General features: G+C 39.6%; 1 protein-coding gene across 1 annotated transcript in view; it reads right to left on the bottom strand.

Moving 5' to 3' along the window:
* Positions 1-13224, bottom strand: part of EYA1 (EYA transcriptional coactivator and phosphatase 1) — a 224575-nt gene extending 211351 nt beyond the window's left edge. The window contains exon 1 of the mRNA XM_080380766.1: positions 13214-13224. The gene's annotated coding sequence lies outside the window, so the exon portion shown is untranslated. The remainder of the gene's footprint in view (positions 1-13213) is intronic.
* Between the last annotated feature and the right edge of the window lie 9475 nt (positions 13225-22699).

The following is a 22699-nucleotide window of genomic DNA, read 5'->3' as shown; positions in this document are numbered from 1 at the left end:
TTGAGACAAAAACTCCTAAGAGGCCTATTGATACAGTTTTTAAACATCCACTGTGCTTAAAAAGAGAAGAATTTGTGTAACTTAGTCTGCAAGCAAAATGTCTGTTTTCCCCATCCACAGCCACTATTCAGTGCAATTCCTGATATCCACCCACAATAATCGACACGTAGGGAAGACAGTCTGGGAGATGGACTGCATCTAATAAGCACACCATTCAATTAGGAAAATACTCAACTGTAGCCCTAAAGTTGCAATGGGAAAGGGACCACCAAATTCAGTAGACATGTAGGGATCCACAGAGAGAACAGAGAAATTCCTACTATTAGTGAAGAGGGAGTAGCATTTGTTATTTCTTTCTGTGTTGCTCGCTCATCCATTGTGGCATGGAAAGCCACCCAGAGAAACAGCTGGAGTAGAATTAAGATCCACAACTGAAGTTGCTCACCTGTGGCACAGGTATAATTCCAGTTGCCACAACAAGGCAGAATTTCATTCTGTATCTTTCTTAGAAAATGTTTTATTAGGGAGAAGATTAAAAGCAACTTCAGAAATGGATAGTCTCACATGTGTTTGTGTGCCTTGCACAATCATATTCATACCACATTCACAGCTGTCAAACAAAAAACCAAAAATAAATCTCTGTATGCCAGTACCCATTGTCCCAGAACAACAGTGCAACGTTGTGAGTTAAAGCAATTTGAGGAGTAATTTAATAAAAATGAATTTACTTCTACTGAGGGAAAAAATGCCCTTCATCTATATCCTAACTCATCCCTCCATCCAATCTTGTTCTATTCATGTCTTTATATTCTTCTATACTAAAAGACTTATGGAAGCCAAGTTGCAAAGAATGGGCAAGACCATGACTGGTCACATGTGATTTCTCATGAAGCAAAGGAGGTTTCAGAATGCCTCTTTCTCACTGTTCCAAAGGCAGCTCAAGAGAACAATGATGTTTTTTCCCTGTGTTTCTAAAGTTGCCTTCAGCCTCACTCAGTGGAGAAAGCTCTGCTCATGGAAGAGGGAACAAGGGGACCTGTGACTGCAAAAAGCCCAAGTGATCTTGGTTTGGAGATGCATTAGGTGGTTGGATTACTCGATGGCATTCTAATGAAATATTTTAGCTCTTTTGGCTTTATTAAAAACAGAACTCCAAAAACCTGTTACTTTTTTGAATACAAAGTGTTGTCTTTCCACTACAGCTGGACTAATTTGAGAGGAAGGTGGTCTGGTATTGAAGAAGCTGGCGGGAGACGGATATTCTACTCTGGACAAGGCAGAATGTGTTTGTAGGTCTGCAAAATGCAAAGTGAAGCCCCCCCTTTATCCTTCTGTATCTCATGCAGTGGTCCCCTTGATTCTGCAAAGAGGCCATAAGATTTATAATTGTAGATGTTTTGATGCTTTTCTGTCACCTGATCATGTGGGGAGGTGATCACCAACTGCTGTATTCATGATGAAACTTGGTCTGTTGGGCCTTCATTTAAATGATTGGACCGCTGACATCTGAGAAAAAAGATGCACAGTAGGAAACATTTAAAGGATAAAACTGACTTTTGGAATCTCTGCAGAAAATGAGCTTCCTTTGCAGACACAAAAAAGTTATTTTCACCACAGTTAAATACTGAAACAATATGAACAGTACTCTGAACTGCATTACCTTAAAAGTGAATAGTGCAATTTAGAGACTTCATCTGGCTGCAGAAGTTCCACTAACTGACTATAGGTTAGTACACTGTACCCTTATGCCTTTTCAGCACACCAGTTTCCTAGACTATCATTCCTACAATGCTTTTATTTTTTCCTTGGAAAGCTTTCTGTCAGCTATCTTCATGCAAGTTTAAGAATTAATTCCACTTTGTAGATCTTCAGAGGCATTTTGCTACATTTGCGAAAGTAAGTTTCCAGACTTGATGGTTCTCTGCCTTCCTGTTTGCAATTGCAAATTGTGCCAGAAAGGCATGTTGCTTTTCTGTGGGTGCAAAATTAATTGGATTTGTCAGCAGTAGTCTGATTTATGTCTCTAGTTCAAGTCACAAACATGTAATCAGTGCTAAAAGTGGTGGCTGATAGGTCGGTGTGATGAAATCTTTCAGTAACGCTTCACCTTCAGAGAAGTTTAATGTATTCAAAACATCTAATTTCCTTCTGAATGCTTCATATTCCTCTAATCATCTCTTTTCTTAAGATGAATTGATGATTTGTTCTACTATCAGCATCCTAAAAGTCAATGCTAGAAAATTGCTTTTTTCTTTCAGAAATGGTGTATTCGTTGTCAGAAACACACAGAATAAAAGTGCTCATGTTGTTAGGTCTTTTTTTACTGCCAATTTTGCAAATAACTTGCAACATAACAATCAAACTGTGCTTTTTCCTCTCATACACTAAGGACTCTATAAATTGTTATGAGACAAACCCGATGCAGTTCATAATAATGAATATTTGCCTTTAGGGTCAGCAGATATTGTGTTTAAAACGCACAGGCAAGGAGTGCAGCTGCAACTCATAGGCAGTGTTTACAGAATCAGTGTCTTAATTACCAGGTAGTAACACAAAGTGTACTATAAAACAAAACAGAGTGAAAAACTTGAGAAGTTTGCAACGGTGCGACAAGTAGGACTAATTCTGCAGTTTAATGAAATGAAATATTACATTTTCTTCTCCGTAAAGACCAGTAACATTCATAATATCAGCTGCCAACAAATGAAAGATCTTAATGTATTCCAGCAAAGTTTCTTTCAACAGAATTTCTGCTTCATAAGTTTTCTAAACAAGAAAGCATCTGATCTGCTCCAGCACAGAGCTTTTAAAGGCTATCAAATGGCATTTAAAACCCACACACACTCTACACACCAAGCTCTACCCCTCCTTTCTCCCCTGTGTTAATGGTACAGAGCATCTCCCAGTAATTAAACTAAACCCTGAAATCTTGACCATTGTGGTTGCTAAAGATCCCATGCACTTTTCAGGAGAGGAGGGGCACTAACCACAATTTCCTCCACAAATTCCCAGCCAGGTAATTGCACTCAGCCTGCCTAGAAATCGCCCATCCAACTTCCACAGAGTAAGCTATTTTCACTCACCCTCTCGCTGAAACTGCTGGAGGGCGTTGCAGGGGCGGGCTGACAGCTGTGTTCTGTCTTTATCCTTTCTCACTTTGCTGAATATGAAAACACTGCTACCATAACACAATAAAATGAACAAAGTGACAGAAATATATTTGCCATAAACTTTAGTAATAGCAAGTAATCTAATAAAAGCATTTGTAAACAAGGCCATTAATCTCTACAAAAGGTACTGCTGTTGTATATTTTGTATGTGTATATATAGTAGGTTGTCCATTGTACCAGATAATGCAGAGGTGGGGTGACAAGTTGATGATCTCCAATTCACACGTTCAAGTGTGCACATTTCATCTGTATTAACGTGGGCAAGAAAAAGAGCCTAGAATAATTTCAAATGTCACCTATGCAAGTGAGGCAAAGAATTAGCAAGGAGACTCTGCAATTCACCCAGCTAAATTTTCAAGCATGCTTAGGAAAGGCTTTTCTGGTTTCTATCTTCTTGTAACTTGATGGGAACCTACAGCATACCAAGATCTTCAGACAGAAATTCAATGATGGAGCTCAGTGTAAAGCAACAGAGCTTCCCAGATACACTCCAGCGATATTCGATAGGTTCTGTCATAATCCATAAGTTCTCTTAAAAAAAAATAGGAATAAAAACCAGCTGCCTTACAATAAATTCTAACTGCAGTATGAATTAATTTTAAACTGATGTAACAGTCAGTCAGTTTTCATTTAAAATGACAGTGGATATCTTTGCCAGAGTAAGTGTGGATTTGTAAAAACAGATGAGGAACAGTAAAATGTTTTTCCTTCAAGACAAACGTGTTTTTTTTTAACATGGAGCTTTTACATAATAGATTAAAAGTTCAAGTGAAGAATAGCTTTACATTCATCACCATGCCAATGTATTACTAAAGTTCCATACCTTTGGACTCTGTCAGGAACCCCTCAGGGGTATGAAAGCAGAGATGGTAAATGGTGCCTGATGCCAGTTCTGCTGGCACAAGCCCTGAAACAGCGTACTGGCTCTGACAATAGTGGGGTGGTCAGCACAGCCAGGCACTTGGTGTGGTGCCTCCTGACTCCATCCGCAGGTGTCAATGAAGGGAGGGAAGCAGCAGGCCAGATTCTGTTATTTGTTTATTCCTAGTCTTTTAGCCTGAAGAGTTTTCTGTGAAGTTCCTAGTAATTTAGACATTTTCAAATATCATCTCCTATGAACAGCAAAAAATAGCAAAAATCCAGATTGAAGTAACCAAGGTCCACATTACAACATACAGCACGCAGCCCACTAATACTCCTGTTTCCTACCATTCAAACTGCTCTCAGCTTCCCAGAAAACTGCAAATGACCAGAAAGGAAAGTAGGCTTGTAGTGTGTCCCAAAGATCAACAGATTTTGACTATGCAAGCCCAAGAATGCAGTCATTGCAGGCAAAAAGTCCCAGTGGTATGGCATGTCAGGGTGACTGGGACAGATGTCATTTAGACCCATTCTGATATCTTAAAATGTCTTCAAAATGCTGTTTCATCTTAGGTCTCAGAAACAGCACATCAGACACGTAACTATTATATATCCTCCCTGCTCAAGTCAAAGGATTTTTCCTTTACTCCTTCACTGAGTTGTGGTCCTAGTTCTACAGTGATAAGGCCTCAGTCCTTAACCATGGCCTTATGCCTGGCAGCAAGGCTGATAAAAACAGCATTGCAAAAGTTGTCTATACCCAAACAGACAACCTGAATGGTGCCTACAAAAGCTCTAAATTGGGTTTGACCAGTCAAGGGAGAAGTTTGAGAGTCATCATTTGTTAGGTGAATAGACCAGCTTAGTGCCCAGGACTGGTCTTAAAGCCACATAATGTTAGCAATTGTAGAGAAAGAATTAGAAACTGAAAAAACAATTGTGGCAAATCCTGATGCTCCTATCTTTTGAATACTTGCTGCATCCTGGTACCCCACAGAACTAGACAAGGGTGGTTAGAGGCATATGTCAACTGCCATGTAGTGAGAGGGAAAGTAAGGTAGGACTTTCCTTCTGGGAAAATAGTTGTCTCTGAACTCTCATAAAATATGACAGAAGAGTCTGATAGGGCTCTGTAAGATAAACAAATATTGTTGAGAAGGTAAACAGAAGATGATTATTTTCTATAATTACAATGCACTCAATGCAATTATTAGGTGTTGCGTTTAAAGAAAATCAAAGGAGGAATGTTTTGACCTAGCACATAGTTAAATTACGGAACTCATTGGGATAGGATGTTGAGAAGGCCAAAGACCTGAACTGGCTCACAAAGGGACCAGACAAGTTCCTAGAGGATAAGTCCATCAGTACAATTGTTCATATTTAACCACAGACTCGGGAAACTCCTAAACTGTTAATTCCTGTAAACTATGAAAGTGTACCAAGGGATGGATTGCTTCCTGTAACTTGTATTATACACTCTTCCCTATTGCAACCAACACCATTAAAGACTCTGTGCTGGGCTAAGTGAGCTTTTGGTACAAAAAATACAGAAAGCCTTCTGTTTCTGAGTGGGAGGTGGGATGCAAGAATGAACTGACAAAACAGGTCACGAACACAGAATGCAAACCAACTGCAATTTTTAAACAGTAGTTTTTGTGAATAAGCAGAAATGGGCATGCTATCATGGAGAGCTCTGCTACCTCAAAAATAACATGCAAAATTGGCTTTCCCCTGAGACAGGTAAACTTAACCTTGAATGGGTGACCTATCTTAACTCTAAAATAATTGTTTTCCCTGGGTAAGCTTCTGACTATGCAAACATTATACACATGCTTACCTATAACCATGTGAGTGCTCCCTGGAGAGCCATGTATCTTTTTTCTGTGTTGTGTTGATATGATGTCCACTGGTTTCCCTTTCAAAGTTGAATGAAGTGGACGCATCTCAGACATAGATGGCCGTTATGCAACACTCTTTCAGTGGCTAAGAAATCTACTACAAATCTTTCTGACCAAAATCTCAAAAATATTTATTATTAGCAGCTCCAGGATAGTTAATACTGGAGCGGCAGTAACTGTGACAATGCCAGCCAAACACCAGCTCAAACAGTGTTATTTACTTGATTGGTAAACCAAATAGTGTCAGGGTTTTTTTGGGGGGGATGCAAAAGAAAGCTTTGTTTAACTGTTAGGCTGGTTGGCAATGCAAAAGGGTTTTCTTTTATTTTCCATTTCTCCTTGCCTCTCTTCTGTCTCTCTCTCTGTCTTTCCCAGATGCACTATAACAAATCCATGCAGTTTCAGACCTCTGGATTGTGTAGGACCCTGTGAGACACAGGATTCCTGCTGATTCTTGCCACTCTTGTTAGTAAACTGCAGAAAAATGTGGTTATTCAAGATATTTCCTTGCTTGGGTCTATTCAGTCCCTTTGTCACACAATAATAGAAAACCTGTCTTTTTAATAAAGTGTCTTCTTAGCTAATTCTTATGAGGGTGGAAACTTCTGGGCAAAGAACAGCACATTTCACACTAAAAACTTACACCGACACCTTTGCACATACTTTGGCACTGAGCTGTAAAATATTACTCAGTCCTTTCCAATGGCCTGCTGGCTAGATATCATGTACGTTGTCAAAAATAAAGGTCAATGGATTACTGCCATTAGATTAAAGTAAAGAATAAGGAAAAAAAGAAATGTTAAAAGCAAATCGGAACACACAATCCTTATTTGAATGGGAAAAATACCCTTTACTATGACTAGCTACTCTACATCGCAGTAATATGTAAATGACTAGAAAGTGTCATTTAAATCAAAGTACATTGCTTTTTTCTGAGGTTTCAGATCTCCAACTGGAAGCCTGTTGAATGAGATTGGTTTATGCTGTTCTGTTTATGTTACATAAAATAAGTGTTCTGTGTCCCCCTGGCATCTTCCTTCTGAAGCCCGAAATGTGATTTGCAAGTGTGCAAGAGTCCTGTGATAGGGAACCACAGGAGTGACCTGCGGCAGAGGGAAACAAAGCTCCCGACTGCATGTGGTAGGTGCGCAGGAGGGTCACAGCAGCGGGCAGTGGGATAGAGCTCAGGTCTACTGGCTCCTGCATCAGGCACGAGACTCTCGCTCCTCCTCATTTACTGTAGGTATTGCATTTTATTGTTAATTGAGTGCTAACTGTGCAAACAGAGATTCTGTTACTGCCACTTACTCCAGTTAATTAGTTCAGGGGAGGATGGTAGCCCATGTTACACAGGAAGTCGGATCACAGCATCACAGTGATTCCTTTTGACCTTGAAATCTATAAATCTATGAGCCCTATAAAGGAACCCCTCCTAACACCATTCGGAGTCTTATCCAGCATAGGGAGCTCTGGATGCACAATACTGTGCAGGTCAGGGCTAGCTTGAACTTTGAACGCTGTTGTTTCCAGGGCGTGGTGGCCTGAAAATTTAGTAAGTGACCTTGTGATGCTTGTGTCACTGTTCTCCAGATGATATTTGTATCTTAGCTTCTGAGTAGCAATACTTAATCTATTAACTTTCTGGCTAGTGGCAGCATCTACTCTTCCAGTTTATGCAGAGCATGCCATTAGTGGAGCCCCGGCTGATGTCTAAATGTGTTGACAATGACCTAGGTTTTTTGAGCTTTTCGTGATGGTCTATGTCCATGCTGATGCTAACACACCTGACTTGACAAAAGAAGCTTTCAATTTTGATTAAGACAAGCCACATAAAGAAATGTCAGATGGTATGTGGAGCCTGGCCCATGCCTGTTAATAGAATGGGCTCCTGTCCTTGAAAATTCAAATGAAAATGTTTATAAGGAAGTTGGTAAGGTAGAATAAATCCCTCTAATTGAGTAACCTAATCTTTCAAACAATCTTTCTCAATGCAATGCTATTTACTTTGGATTCAGAGTAAAAAGGGAGCTAAAGGACCAATGGGGCTTTAGGTTTCCCAGTAAAGTGGTGGCATTGTAGGAAAGGGGCGGAGTATGAGATGGTATTTATGGAATATAAATATCTATTAACAAAGCATGAAAAGACAGCTATGCAGCAGTGGTAACTCTCCCACAGTGGAAATTCCCATGGAAACACAATTCACAACACTTTTCACTCCTCTGTTTAATACAAGATGGGATTAAACATAGTTAGAAAACTCTTCAAATATAAAGGCACTCAGCAGAGGCTGCAGGAAGACAGAGAAGAGGCAGCAATTTGTTTGCAGCTGCCCCTGTAAAGGGAAGATCTGCAGAGCCCCAGAGGACACCTTGTGAAAGTGCCTCCCTGGACTGCTGAGCTGTACATGCTAAAATCCTTTACTTTTGAATTCTTGTACAGTGAGATATTCTTTGGGTGTCCAGAGGCTGGAAACTCCAGCATCCAGCCCCAGGACATAGCTCTGCTGTTCTCCATCCCCTCCTGCAGCCCTGGGCCCCAGCAGCACTCTTCATCCTAAGGCGTGTGGGATTAGACAGAGAGGAAGGACACACATCCCCAGATCCGTGCGCTGCATTTCTTCTCCCTGAACACCTACTTTGGCTTGTGTTCTTCTACTCTGCCACTTCAGAGGTAATCACCTCTGCCTGCTTTTCCATATTTTTATGCCACTTTACATTGCTTAATAGTTATTCTCACTGCCTGCAACCCTCTGAAGCCATAGAGGGAAGGGCAGTGGCAGCATGTGGTCCAGCTATGAAAGAAGAGTAGACAGCTTAAATTTTCATTTTTTAAGACCTCAGGAGGTACAATTTGCAAATGCTTTGGGGCAAGGAGAAGGTACATAACAGATTCTTAATTTACTTATGGTAAGACCAGGACTGCATTCAAATTCCTTTTCTAGTGCTGTGAGTCTGAGCTGTACACTTAAACCAGTGGAGCTATTCCAGATTTACGCTGGTGCAAGGGTGAGTATCTTAACTTTGCACGTCTGTTAGTGATTGTTAGCCACAGTTTAATTTTAAATGCATTAATGCCACCGAGGCTTTTGTTTGACCACCCACTGTTCCCAGCAGAATTGAAGTGGTGGCATATTTCCTAGCCCAAAAATTGACACAGATGCTTATGTAGATAAGTACTACATATACCCTGCAGTCTGTGTTCCAGTTCTACTTGGATATTAAAAATACTAATATCAAATCAGATATAAACAATGTGAACTAGAGTGATCCCTACTTTACAATAAATATCTGCCATGCAGTTATAAGCTTTAACTGACAACCTAGTATTTGTTTAATTGCCTGCCAACCATGTTTTGCTCTTCTTTGAAGGATCCAATATGTGTATAATGCCTTCTGTTAAATCTGGATGAGTCTCTTAAATGGAAAATGCACCCTACTGACCTCATTTGAAATAGCTGTTTGGAGTAATATAAATTTACTGCAGAGCCATTTACATTTCTTAGCTGTTCTTTCTATACTGTGTTTACTGAATGTGACAAGTTTGAGTAGATCTAAAGTGGATAATATTTTTCATCATGTTGCTTTAATTGTTACTATTCAAACTGTTGCTTAGTTTCCAAAATGAGCAGAAATGCAATATAAAATATGACTTACTGACTCAATGTACTGTCAGGCAGCAGTCTTCTGCCTAAACAGTAAGAAACTGTTTGTTCACAATGTATGTATTCAGTATTTATAGTCACAGAATACGTTGTCCTGTAAATTGGAGAGACCCAACTGGACCGTGACAGATACTCTTGTCCACAACAACAGATGCAGCTGTGAGGAGGCTAAATCAGTCTGCTTAACCTATGTGAACACCAGTTGCAGCTGCTTTCCTGAGCTTGTTGCATGGTAAGTCCCTAGAGGATGTAGAGAGCAGGTGACATATTAGCTCTGAGAAAAGAATTCATTTTTAGGGAGCAACACGCTTTCCTTGGACTTGGAAAGAGTGGTGCTTTTGGAGGTATTCTGGGTTGCAGTCAGGGTGATAGCATATAGGCTTACCTAGCCTGTGGCTTTTACTCCATCTTTGTTGAAAAAATCAGAGTTTACAGCTGGGATTTTTTTTCTTTATTTCTTTCACAAATGAAACAGCGGAGAATCACCCCTTCCAGTCATTCTCACATGCAGGGTCAGTGAGCATCTGTGGGTCCTGTGGGAGGGCTGGGTGAGGGGGGTGATGGCTTCCAAAAGAGATGGAGGACTTTAGCAGCACCTTCATTTGCAGTGTTCACCATGGGATAAGATCTTACAGGCATATAGGTCTGAGCTCTCTTACGAAATGAAACAGATTGAAAAGTGAGCAGTCTGAGAAGAGAAAGAGAGCACTACTAGCTCCACGACACTTCCCACTGACGTTTTACTACCTCACTGACTTTTTTTCCCCATCGGAATAAAGGTCCTATCAGAAGCATCACATCTCAAGAATGTTGGAAAATAACACTTAGATTTTTGTTTTAACATAAAATGAAAAGCTCCAGTGATGGGAAAAGAACATTACATTGCATCTACACTGTAAAAAGAGATGCAAAGTGAACTTCAAGTTTCTGTAGTATATATTAACTTAGCATTTCAATGTAGAACCTTTTCACGTTCTTATGTAAAACTTATTATGGAATGTCTATACTAGCAATGGAAAGCTAGCAATACAGATTAAATGCCAGCATCCAAAACTAGTATGGCTTTATATTTAGCAGATTTATTCATCAGTATACATTTTCCATCTGAGTTTTCCTGAAATGTTTGAGGCATCATATATATGGCATTCATTGTATCTTAATAAAAAAAAGGTTTTATTCCCATTTCAATCATTTCTGTTTTCCTTTAAAGTGCAAAAATGACTGATCTAGTCAAGGTTGGGCTGTTTATGAACATGTCAAACATTGAAGATAAAAATATGCAAATGATACTGATTTTCCATAACTTGTCAAACAACCTGAGCATAAAGCCATCCTATCAACATGTCTGGCTTTCTAAAACCCAGCAGATGAAATGGTTTCATTGTGTGACCATAACAGCAAGAGACTCATGATGTGGTGACTGATGATAAATTCCACAACTGGAAAAGCCTTACTGAAAACTGCTTTAATCTGTTAGATAAATTAGACAGCTGTAACTTTTTACTGCTATTGCAGCTGTTATTATGAATAATTATTTGTGTTATCAAAGCAGGAACAATGACTAACTATGACTGCACTATGTGAGGAGTCCTCCTTTTCCTCCCAACCCCTGAAGTACAGCCTGTGCCCCAAAAAGCACACAGTCTGACTGCAAGACAACACTAAGTAAGGTCCAGCCACTTGACTCTCACTCCTGGAGCCATCCCAGCAAAGGAAGGCTGTGAGGAAAGCCTCTGAGATATCTTTACAGGGAGCAGGAGAGAAAATTTTGCTGGTCCTTATGACAAAGCATAGAATTATTTGTTTAAAAATGTCTCAAACATAAGAGATAGCAATTGCATACTGCAATTTAGTAGGGAAGGAGAAGTATAAGTAGGCTGGAAGTAGGGTATGATGACTTTGAAACTGAAGGTAAGTATTTTTTGTTTGATAAATAAAACAGAAGCGAGAGACTCCATAGAGGAGTTTATACACTCAAAGGGATAAACTAAGCAGATTATCACCAAAAATTCTGATGGTACTATCAATTATTTGTCAAGGCTAGAGAGAGGAAAATTGTACCCACCAAAGATACAGCTTTAATGACTTTTTGGCTGCCTGGCTAAATTTAAAAGGCCATTAGGACCTCCACACAAATAAAGCGGTAAGGGTAGAGATGAGCTTGAGAGAGCCTCCAGTAGAAACTGCAACAAAAAGCAGTAGCCTTTACAGCAATCAAAGGGTACTGCACTATTTCCTTTAACTTATTGAACCTGACTGGCAGATAAAATGAAGCATGTGGTTCCTTTTAAAGTCACAGAAAAAACTAGCTTGCTAAGGTACATGCAGATGATGTAAATCAGCAAAAATGATTTCTGATGCCTGAGAGCAAAGGTTTAAAACCCTTCTAGCCTAGACAGGAGTACTGAGGTAAGAGCAAGTCTAAGGTGAGAGGTGGGTTTTCAGAGCAGGAGAGGTATGTGATGCTGCTCAGTTAGGAGAGAGTCAGAATTTTCTTTGATTATGATCTGTGTACTACTGATCTGTTATTTTGGCTTAGCAAGAAGTAAGATATTTTGCAATCTGATATTTGAACTATTGTGATAGCCTTGGAACTTCTCCGTATAGCTGGTCTGGAGCTAGATATATATATATAAGCTAGCAGATGGCAGAGTGACTACAGCTTCAATTTATACTAAAGGTGTAGGATATATGACTCAGCATGGAGACGGATGGTAAGTTTATGGATTAGGCTTCATAAGGAAGGAAAGACTTTCATGCCTCTGCCAGACTCTTCAAAGAGATAGAAATGAGGTAGGAAAAATGTCTGCTTACTTAGAAGAGGGAAACATCAAAGCTAATGCTGTATCTAGTGCAGAATGAAAGCAGAGATGGAGAGAAGAGAAGGTCTGCGAGCTCAGTTAAACGTGGTGAAAAGGCAGCTGGGACTATGGATTTGGTTGCAATTTGTTTTGGTCATTGGGAAATGTGCTTGCACTGCAGGACATCTCTAAGACAAATTAGAGATGGGTCAGGTTCAGTTTCTTCGCTGAAGAAATGAGTCCAGATATTGACAGAGAAGAGTGATGGATGAAGAGATTCTTCAGGTATATTAGTAGAAAATAGGGAAGAGGACAAGGAGAAGAAAGATGGGGGAGCAGTGGAGAAATGAAATGCAGACTGAAAGTCATTAGGTTGAAGAGGAGTGTTATACAGAGATAATGAGTAATTTCACTCAAGATCAAACAGTTTTCAGAGAGGAATTTGAATATGTCATTAGAACTCTGTTACCATAGTAACTTGCAACCTCTTAAATGACGAGCCCTGACGGAATTTGAACTAACTCATTGGAGAGGATCAGCCGTTGTGTTAAGGGAAAGAGCCCTCTCCAGACAGCTTTCCTCTTCTGCTGTTCATCAAGGCACAGTGTGCCCTGAGTCCATGCAGAGCTCACCTCGTTGTGTGGCTCCTCAACAATAAGCAAAGGAAAAAAAAGTGAGGTCCTGTGCATAAAAGTTTGTAGTCCAAGAAAAAAAAAAACAAAACCAAAAACATCGCTTTCAATAATTTTTGAATTATTAAAGCAGGTTCAAATGTTCTTGTAAGTTTTCAAGAAAATAATCCTTTCATTTTACCCATTTGACTTCTGTTTCTAATATATCACACCAGTCATTTCAACTGAAGTACTTAAAAATGAGGAGACGTTTTAGCCAATGGTTAAAGAAAATTTAATTAAAACAAGGCGACATCAAGGATGTCCTTTTATGTCACGTACAGATTATTCACTACTCACTCACTGTCACATTGCAAGTGTACGTTTTGGGGAAATAGCCTAGTATCTTAGTTGCAGAAAACTGTTACATTAAGATGCCTGAATTAGGGATACATTCCTACTGTGATCTGGCAGTATAGACTCAAACTCGGGCTATAGTCAGATTTTAAGTTAATGATGGAGAAAAGTGTATTTGTATTTAACTCCTGTCTGGGAAGTCCACATACGAGCAAGTCGGGTATTATCATACCTTGATATACCCACATTAAGCATTTAAAGGACAATGGGTCCTTTGTATTTCTGAATCTTTACTGTTAATAGGCCTCCAAGACTGTGCACTCCATCAGATTAATCTCAAATTATAGTTTTACACTAAAATATCACTAATCTAAAAAGGAATTATTTGCAATACATCAATATGAAAAAAACTGCAAGAGGACTTTTTGTACAGCTATGTGGACTATTCAAGAAGAATTTCAGTGAAAGAAGAAGATCTGTTAGCTGGTGTTCAGTTGGGAACAATATGCAGACCTGGATGCATTTACAGTTTGAATGGGAGAAAAGAGGTGACCTGCACACCAGCACAACCTCATCACACAGCACACGTGTGATGGAGAACCAATAAAGTATAACCAGGCTATCTCTATTCTAATGCACTTCTGAAGTCACTGACTTGCACTGGCTCTTGTCTCACTCATGAGGGTATAAATCAGAAATAAACACAAACCCAGTGACACACGGTTCTACAGGGATGCTAGAGCAAGGTTACTTTTCCTCTGACAGGCATGCACCTTGACATTCATGTCCCTGCAGTTTAAACATGTTTTCTAGAAATTAACTGTCATGATTCTTTCTTATTTCAGTCCGGTCCTGCCAACAGAAAACCAGCCTCGGGTGTGCATTGCACAGAGGCATGGAAATTGTAGAGGCTGACATTAAATTTCATGCTGTTATGAATTAAATTTTTGTAAGAACTGGGACAGGAAGAAATCTCTTCAATATAAAGACATTATATTATGATTGCTCTGCTCTTAAAAGATTATCTAAGGAAAAAAATACCCCAAATTGTGGCATTGGAATAAGTGATTTATATTAATTTCCTACTGCAATGAATAAGCAAGCATTATACTAAGGAAACTGGAAACTAAAAAATTTGAAGTACTCAATAAAAAGAACAAAAACACATTTCTTGAATAGACCTATTGTTCTTTAAAATAAGAGAAAAAAGTAACTATCATAGCTATTCATTGCTCTCTCTAAAAGTAAAATATTGTTTTCATTATAAAGAAAATCACTGAAAGGATTTAACTTAAAGTTATTTAATTGACAAAAGTAGACCATTTTCCTACCCCTTGAAATAAAAAAAATGTAAGAATTATATAGGAGCTTAATTTGCTATATGAAAAGACTTAACCTTTTTATCTCTAGAGAATTCTCATTTCTCAGGCTATTGATGCTCTATTTCATGTACTCCGAAGAGTTAGCATGTAAGAGCAGGCATGTTCACTTTTTATTACACGTTTTTTGGGGACAGAAGCTAGGCATTTGATGGCTACATCTTAAAGCAGAGCTCTCATGAGTATGAAAGACGAGTCTGTCATAGGTTCAGCTATATAGCTAGGGTTTGCTTTACTACTTTAGGGCTGGATTGTACGAGTCTTTTGCATGGATGAACAAAGGCAGGGAGGAACAAGGACAGTCCTCTTTGTGTGGCCCATACAATTGCACTTACTTAGTTAAAGGAAGGAAGTGAGGTCTGTGACCCTGCCTTGCTCCACACTGTGGAGGGTACGCCATCCTAAAGGCAAACATTAATTGGAAGCCTGTTTTAGTCAGAAAAGTAAAGACACAAAAATTGGGCATATGTGAAGGAAGCAGAAAGAAAAGTGAAGGGGAAAGCCAGTGGGGATAAGCAGGTTATTGGGAAGCACTGAGCATAATGTCTGTGCTGTTCAGGGCTGTGGTGAGGGCAAACTTTGAACATGATGCACCAGGACAACACACCAACAACATTTACCCAACTTTTTGAAGGGCTGACAGTGTAAAATGCTTGGCTGCAGAACAGTTCTGGATAGACTTGAAAGGAAGGAGAGAAGGAATGGGCTGGTTCAGAGCACGCAAGCTCCCACCCTCTGTTGCATTTTTAGATAATATACCTTTGAAACGGGTATCCTATAGACATTCCCCACTGCCTTTTCCCTGCCTGCTGACCAGCATCCCAGCCCCTGTAATGGGTACTCTCCAGCTGCCCTTTCGGGCTGGATGCAGCTGCTGTTGCATAATTCACCATTATGCACCCCTCACTCGCCATTGCTGGAAACAGTCATTAAAACCTCTCCAAGAGTCCATCTTTTCTTCTTTTTCTCTCTGGTTTTGCCACTGCTAGTCCCCCACTCACTCTGGAAAGGGTTTTCAGACCCAAGTGTCCTTCAAGAAACGTGATTCCTCAACTGGAATATTATCTGAAGAAGACAGCTGGTTTATTGTCCTTACCTAATATAATTGTCCCCAAGTACACTTGCGTATTTGTTACATATTTATGTTTTAATGGTTCCTCCCCTGCCCCAAAGTGGCTGAATTTTGAGATATTCTGGAGGTGACAAGTTCACATGCAATAGAGACACAATGAGGTGTGAACAGTTCATTTGCCAGCAGGGAAGAAAAGTTATTATAACCTGCATGGTTTATAAAGCTTTATATTTGGAAATCATATACTCTAACTCCAGCCTTCCAGGTAATTAATTGGTGGTATGGAGCCAGTGGAGGAAGTAGATGGCTTTTGGTACTCATACGCTGTATTTTACTTCCCACACATGTCTACATCGTAACGAAAAGCATCTGAACATAAAAGATTCTGCAGCATCTTCAGAAACATCAACAAGCCTCAGTAAAATAGCTGAACCTTGACTCAGCCCCTTAGGAGCTGTTATAAAACCATTTTTGTGAAGTAAAGTAGAAGGATGGGTGGGAAAAAGAAAAACAGATTTTGTCACTCCCGAAATATGCTCAGATTCAACCTTCACTAACCCCATTGTGTAAAACATACTGAAAATTATTAAGAGAAAGCTTGCAAGTGTAAATATACTTATTCTCAATGAAATCAACACCATCAAACTGATTTGTAACTATTCCCTTAATACTGCTATAAACTTTACTGCAGTGAAAACACTGGCTATACAGATTGCTTTCCTCTTCCTCAGGATGTGTTTCACCTTTGTGGCATTGCCACTATAAATCTCATGGTCCAACAACCCCTTGTCTGCAAGTGATTTCAACCACCATCATAAAAACGAAACAGACAGACTTAATTTGAGTTCCAGACTTAAGGAAACTCAACTAAAATATTAGCATAATTTCACTGAAGACGGAGGAAATTGTTAAAATATGTGTATTAGCGAGTGTCTGCAATTCAATCCATCTCTTAGCTGGCTCTTGGGTGCCACCCAGTGATTGATTTCACAGCAGGTTTGTAATGGTGGCTGTGGTGCACCACAGGCCATGTTAATAAGCAGCACTGATCACAGGAGATCAGAAACAAGAACGTTAGGAAGTATAAGGAGATTCATGACATGTTCAATCTGAACCTGTGAATAATAAGCTCTGTCTGATGGATTTAGCGCTTGGAGAATTTCTATGTGGAACAATACACCTATTTGTTTCACGTGGGGACTGACCGATTAGGCAAACATCATGCATGCTTCTTCCTGAAAGAAATTACGGAAGCTTGTAGTCCTTTGATTTGTTGTATTTTTTTCCTTCTGAAAATATGTAGTTATTGTTTTCAGATCATAGTTGTGCTCTGCTTTCCACCAAAATAACAAAGCCCTTTTCATGCAGAAAGGGTACATGCTATTCTGATGATCGTTCTTTAAATAATGTTAAAAAATCGCTAGTTAAATAATAAATGGGACGTGATGGCAATCTGGTAAAATATCTTGTCCTGAAGCTGAAAAGTCATTTCCAGTGGCACTGCATGACAGTCAGCTTTTGTCCCAGGAAAAAGTGATGGTGCACTGATTGCTATGGTGGTCCACAGGTCTTCACAGACAGTACTCAACAACAATTTACAAATATTGATGTGAAAAAAAAGATTTCTCCTAAAGATAGCTATTTAATCTCAATGAAAATGCACAATGATTTCTAATAGTTGAGTCAGGTAAGGGAAATTTTTCAAAGTGGAGGAACTGAATCAACCTCTCTCAAAGCATGGCCAACTCATCAATACTGGAGTTTCACTTGAGGGATGTCTTTCACAAAGCAAGGCTGCAACTGAAACTAGAAGGATAGTTTTGGTGCAAAATAATTAGGTGAAATAAGTAGAACTAAATTGCCAAAATGAGCCCTTCTTGTCTCCAAATTTATTGCTTTTTAGAGTGGGGCAAAAGATTATGCAGGGGCAGTGCAAAAGCTTTACTCTGTGTGTCAGCTGGAGTGCTGTGCTACATACCAGTATCTCTGCATCTCTGCTCCCTAAAGCAGTCTGCAGAAGCTTAAAATTTTACATGCTGCTTCTGGTGATTCCTTGAAAGGCATGTACTCTCTCCAACCTTAAAGTGAAAATCTCTTCCCCTTTCTCATACGTTCACATTAGCCAGGGTAGGTAGAAGTTACCAAATTAAAAAGTTAATTAAGCATACATGAATGCCAGGAAATGAAAGATTATGCCCCTAATTTCATATACCATACAACAGCATGTTCTTTGTGGTTTCTTAGAGGGCTTAGCAGAGTTTATTGGGTAAGGAGACAACAGAGATTTGTCTCAAGATTTAGCATTAGATATCATGTTTTGTACAGTATTTTTCATTACAGAAGTCAGTTTGCTAGAGTTAAATAGAAGTGTGTTTTGGGTAGGCTGTTAAGTGACCAGCGGGTCTGAAGTTAGCACCTTCCCCCTCCAAGCAAAGAAGGAGGTTTTGAATTGAATACCTTTGGGCTGCAAGGAGAGAACAGGATTCTGTCAGCCTAATCTCATTATACTTGTAGCCATTACAGTCAAAATGAGTTTCCTCTGCCTTAGTTTGGGTTGGAGTCAAAGCCAATTCTCAGAGGAAAAGGGTCATTACATTAAGGTAGTAAGCTACTAAATTGAGCTTCCTATTATACTGGAGTATGTACGTTCATGTTTTCTTTAACCATAGGGAGATGAGATGAATAATCCAGGTATTGTTCAATGATTGGAGTCCGACATTTTGTTCTGATGAATGAAATAAGAATAGACAATCAAATGAAATACATAATGCTAATTGTGTGAGAAAAGGATTGGGACAAAGATCTTGTTCAGAACACCCCCACACTACAAGAAGATGCAGGATTAGGCCAGCACTTTGTGGCTTAGGCTCATCTTAAATGAAGTGAAATGAATAAATATATGTCATAGTAATCAATATTCTTTTGGCCACGATCCTACAAACATATGTGAATAATTTTGTGCATGTGAGTTCAATTACATTATTCATATGCACAGTGTTAACTCAGATATGCAAGTGTTTGCATTATTGGAATCCCAGTTTATGGATTTTCATGAAGAGCCAAAATCTACAGGGAAAATCTCAAATACCACAAATGTTCATGTAAGTGAGTATTTACTCAAAGGAATACAGCCCTGTTGTACTCACATGCATGAAGTTACTTACCTGCTTCTACATACCACTGTGCAAATCCAGAAAGGACGTCTCACATGTTGCAATATTTTACATGCTTAAAATACTTAATTTGATCAAGCATAGTTAAATATTAATTAATTTAATGACCAACATAGAAGCCTTTTATTAAATCTGTAATGGATTTGATATACCATTCCTATGTTTTGGGCAATTGACATGAATTCAAAATGTCTTTTGAATTTTTCCCCTTTGCATCAGGCTGTAAGAAATGTTGAGCTATTCCAGTCAAGATTCAGTATACAGAAATACCGGTTAATGAATTTCTAATTTAGATGAACACATTATTACCTAGCAGTGACTGCTTACTACAGCACCCCTTTCCATACTTTTTTACAAACGTGCAAACAAAACACATTTTTATATTGATGAATTAATCATGTAAGACTAACTCATTAAAGCACCTGTTTATTTAAGGTTTCAGAACCCATAGGCTTAAAAGAGCTTGCAGGCAGGCAAGGTTAAATGGTGCATTGTAGATGCACAGAAACGTCAGGCTGATGGGAGGCATCGGGCAGCCCGGGGACTGGGTCAGCCCCGGTGTGGTGCTGTGGCTTGCGTGAAGCTTGGCGGCTTCTTGGTGCTGGGAAGAATGCAGTTCTCATATGAAAGAGGGGCCACAGGGGCGGCGTGGTGTGAGGTGGGCTGTGCAAGGGCTGGGGCGCCAGCCCAGGAGACCTGGTTACAGGTGCACAATGAACTTCCAGGGGGATGTGCGGAGAATAACACCCTCCGTCGTGTCTCTCTGTCTTTCTATCAGAAAGGTAGGCATAATTGTGCTTTTCTAGCATGGCAGGGTAAAAAGCACACGTTGAAGGAGGTTCTTTCTCTTCAAGCAGGTGGACAGTACACCTGTCTTTGAAGAAACAGTCATTATCCCTTAATTTACAAGGGAACCGAACTGAAAAACAACTAAAGGCACAGGCCATGTGAAAGTCTAGCCAGGGGTTCTAACCAATGATGTTTTACTGAATTACGAGCCAAAACTGAAGGAGGATATAGGGAGCATGACCGTGTATCAGTTTAGTGTCAATTTTTGTGTGGCAGAGAGAAGAGAAGCTTACAAGGTCAGGAGAGAGAACTGGAACAAGCTCTGAGACTGACTGAGGATAAGTTTGCAGACAGAGTTTTCCAGTTAGGTGCTGGCTCAAAGAGGTACAGAGTTTTCTGAAAAAGAAAACCTTTGCTTTGTTCTTTTGCAGGCAAAAGCCAACCTTCAGAAGTGAACAGACATCATTGGATTCTGTTATCACATCCTTCTTCCCAAGTGAAAATAATTTGTAAGAAATTAAATCTGTGGTAGCCACATGAGATGAAGATGATGTGTCAGACTCAAGAGGATGTGAGGGCTCAGATACCATGGGGCTGTGCTCTGATAGGTAATCATGTCTGGCTCAAGACAAGGTTAGCTGTTATGTTCCTGTGTTACTCATTCATCCACTCAGTCACCGTTGAGAGCTTTGAGTCCTTCTCTCCACGCAAGACCAGGTTACAGCTGTGGAAAACTGAATGCAAGGCTACAGTGAGCTTCCTCCTGCTCAGGGCAGTCACAAATACTTCTTGGCCACAGTGTCTCACCTCAGCCACATGTACCTTAAATAGGTGCGGTAAAGTTACTGTAAATTCCCCAGCAGAATATGCTTTAGATCAAATTGTTATTAAATCATTGTTTATCCTTGAGAAACACTTTGTTAGCAAGAAACTTTCCCTCTATCTCTCCGACATCTGCTAACTGAAAATGCTGAAGTCTTTTTTTCCTTTCCCAGTCTTTCAAACTAATATTGATTTTGCTTCAGCTAAAAATAGTTCAGTGGGAAAATGTCATTCAGAGGTGCCAGCTGACTAAAGAAGAAAAAGGATAACATCCCATAAAACACACAGCAGAACTGAAAATTCTGTTTTGATATTACTCTGCTACTCTCAGTGGATCATGTTAAATTTTACATGCAAGGAAGTAGGTAAGATAAAATGTTGCTATGATTCCTTTTGATTCTACAGCAGAACAAAATTTTGTTGGAAATACTGTTTTTAAAACTGAAAAAAACCCCATAGCAGATTTATTTAGTTTTGGCTACCAAGATCTGTACATTTCATGGTAACTTTGCAGTGAGGCATACTGTAAAGGCACTAAATTCAATAGAGTGTGACCCTCCCTTGGACAGTTTTTGGGTTAGCCTGATGTATATTTAAAGCAATCCTCATTTTAGTAGAACACTGCACTGCATCCGCTCCTGCTACATGAGATTGTGATTCTTATGCCATTAAATGTTGTCTGTGCTGTCTATTGGAACCTTCTCCCAGAACAAATCTCCCTCCTTTTAGGAATAAGGCTTCCTCACTCCAGCTGCTGCACCCTGACCTGCCTTGGACAGGACCTTTCTTGGAGGCAGGACAACAAACCTTGCTCAAACCAAGGCTTTTTCCCTACTTGGAGCACAGCTGCGATTGTAACAAAGTTCACTGTTCGGTCCTTGCAGCAGTAAGTAAAGTGGTTCCCGGCAGCGTGCTGTGTGCCTTGACTGACTTGCTACATTCGCTTTGCCTTTTCAGCTTTCTCCCAGGAAGAGAAGTTTAGACACAAAGGGCTTTTTTTTGATACGGTTTTATTTGTTTCAGTGTGCACAAGACCATGTCCATCTGATGTTAATGGTGGCAAGGTTGAAGGAACTTGCATTACAGGTAAGGAGGGCAATACAGGACCTTATTTTGTAGTCTTGGAAGGGATTCTCTCTCGGTAGAGTTTTACATCTGTGTAGGAAGTTATATATTTTTGATGTATATCTGTACTGGCAATTACCTTGCTGTGTAAAGCAGTGCTTGAGATGTGGCGAAACAAGCCCACTCAAAACCTTTAAAGATATGTGGTCAGCATTTGAAGTAATAAATTTCTGCATTTTCCTGGATAGTCTGTGGGCACTTACTGTCTATTGGATCACACCAAAGATATGCTACATTCTCTAATGGCTGCGGCTACTGTGTCCTCTAGCTTTCTGGGTAATGTCCAGAGCTGAATGCTTAGGAATGGCACAGGTATGGAGTGTTAATTCATATGATATTGCTCCCCCTTTTGTGGCTTCTGGCAATTTACTGCTTGGGGACATCCTGAGCTGAAAGTTGAATCTGCATCGTTGTGCTTAGTAACTGTTGGCAGATTTGTACATTTGTTCCATCCACTTAATAAACCTCTTATTTCTGATGCTATGTCCTGAGGTAATCAAATACAAAAAATTACTTTTGAGATTGCTGCTTTTAAAACTTCTCACTGGTCATTTTTCTTTATGTGTCCCAGTTTCTGCATCAGAAAGACACTGTGGAGAGTAGAAAACAAGCCTGATATGCTTATAGCAGCCGGTCATTGAAAGCTATACTTCGGAGTTCCGCATTTGACTTTAATTGGTGCATTATTCCCATAGTCCTGCTACGCACCTATAAATTAGCAGAGAAGTGGGTATAAGCAAATGCAAATTAAGGGAGAAATTCAAGTTGCTCAGTTCTCAGTTTAGAGAGTTGCACTGAGAGCTGCTTTAAATAAACTCTCTAACCCCTTGTGATCATAGATGGATTAAATGATCCATCTTTGAATTCACAAGATCATAACTCATGATTGAATCGTCTTGCATCAATTAATTTATTTTGGATCATCTGGAACACAGAGCATCCTCCTAATGACACAGAGATATCAGAGAGAAGGAAATGAA

Source organism: Falco punctatus (genome assembly GCF_963210335.1).
Source record: "Falco punctatus genome assembly, chromosome: 3".
Classification (NCBI taxonomy): Eukaryota; Metazoa; Chordata; class Aves; order Falconiformes; family Falconidae; genus Falco; species Falco punctatus.
Note: the sequence above shows the minus strand (reverse complement) of the source record. Positions and strands in the feature narration are given on the sequence as shown.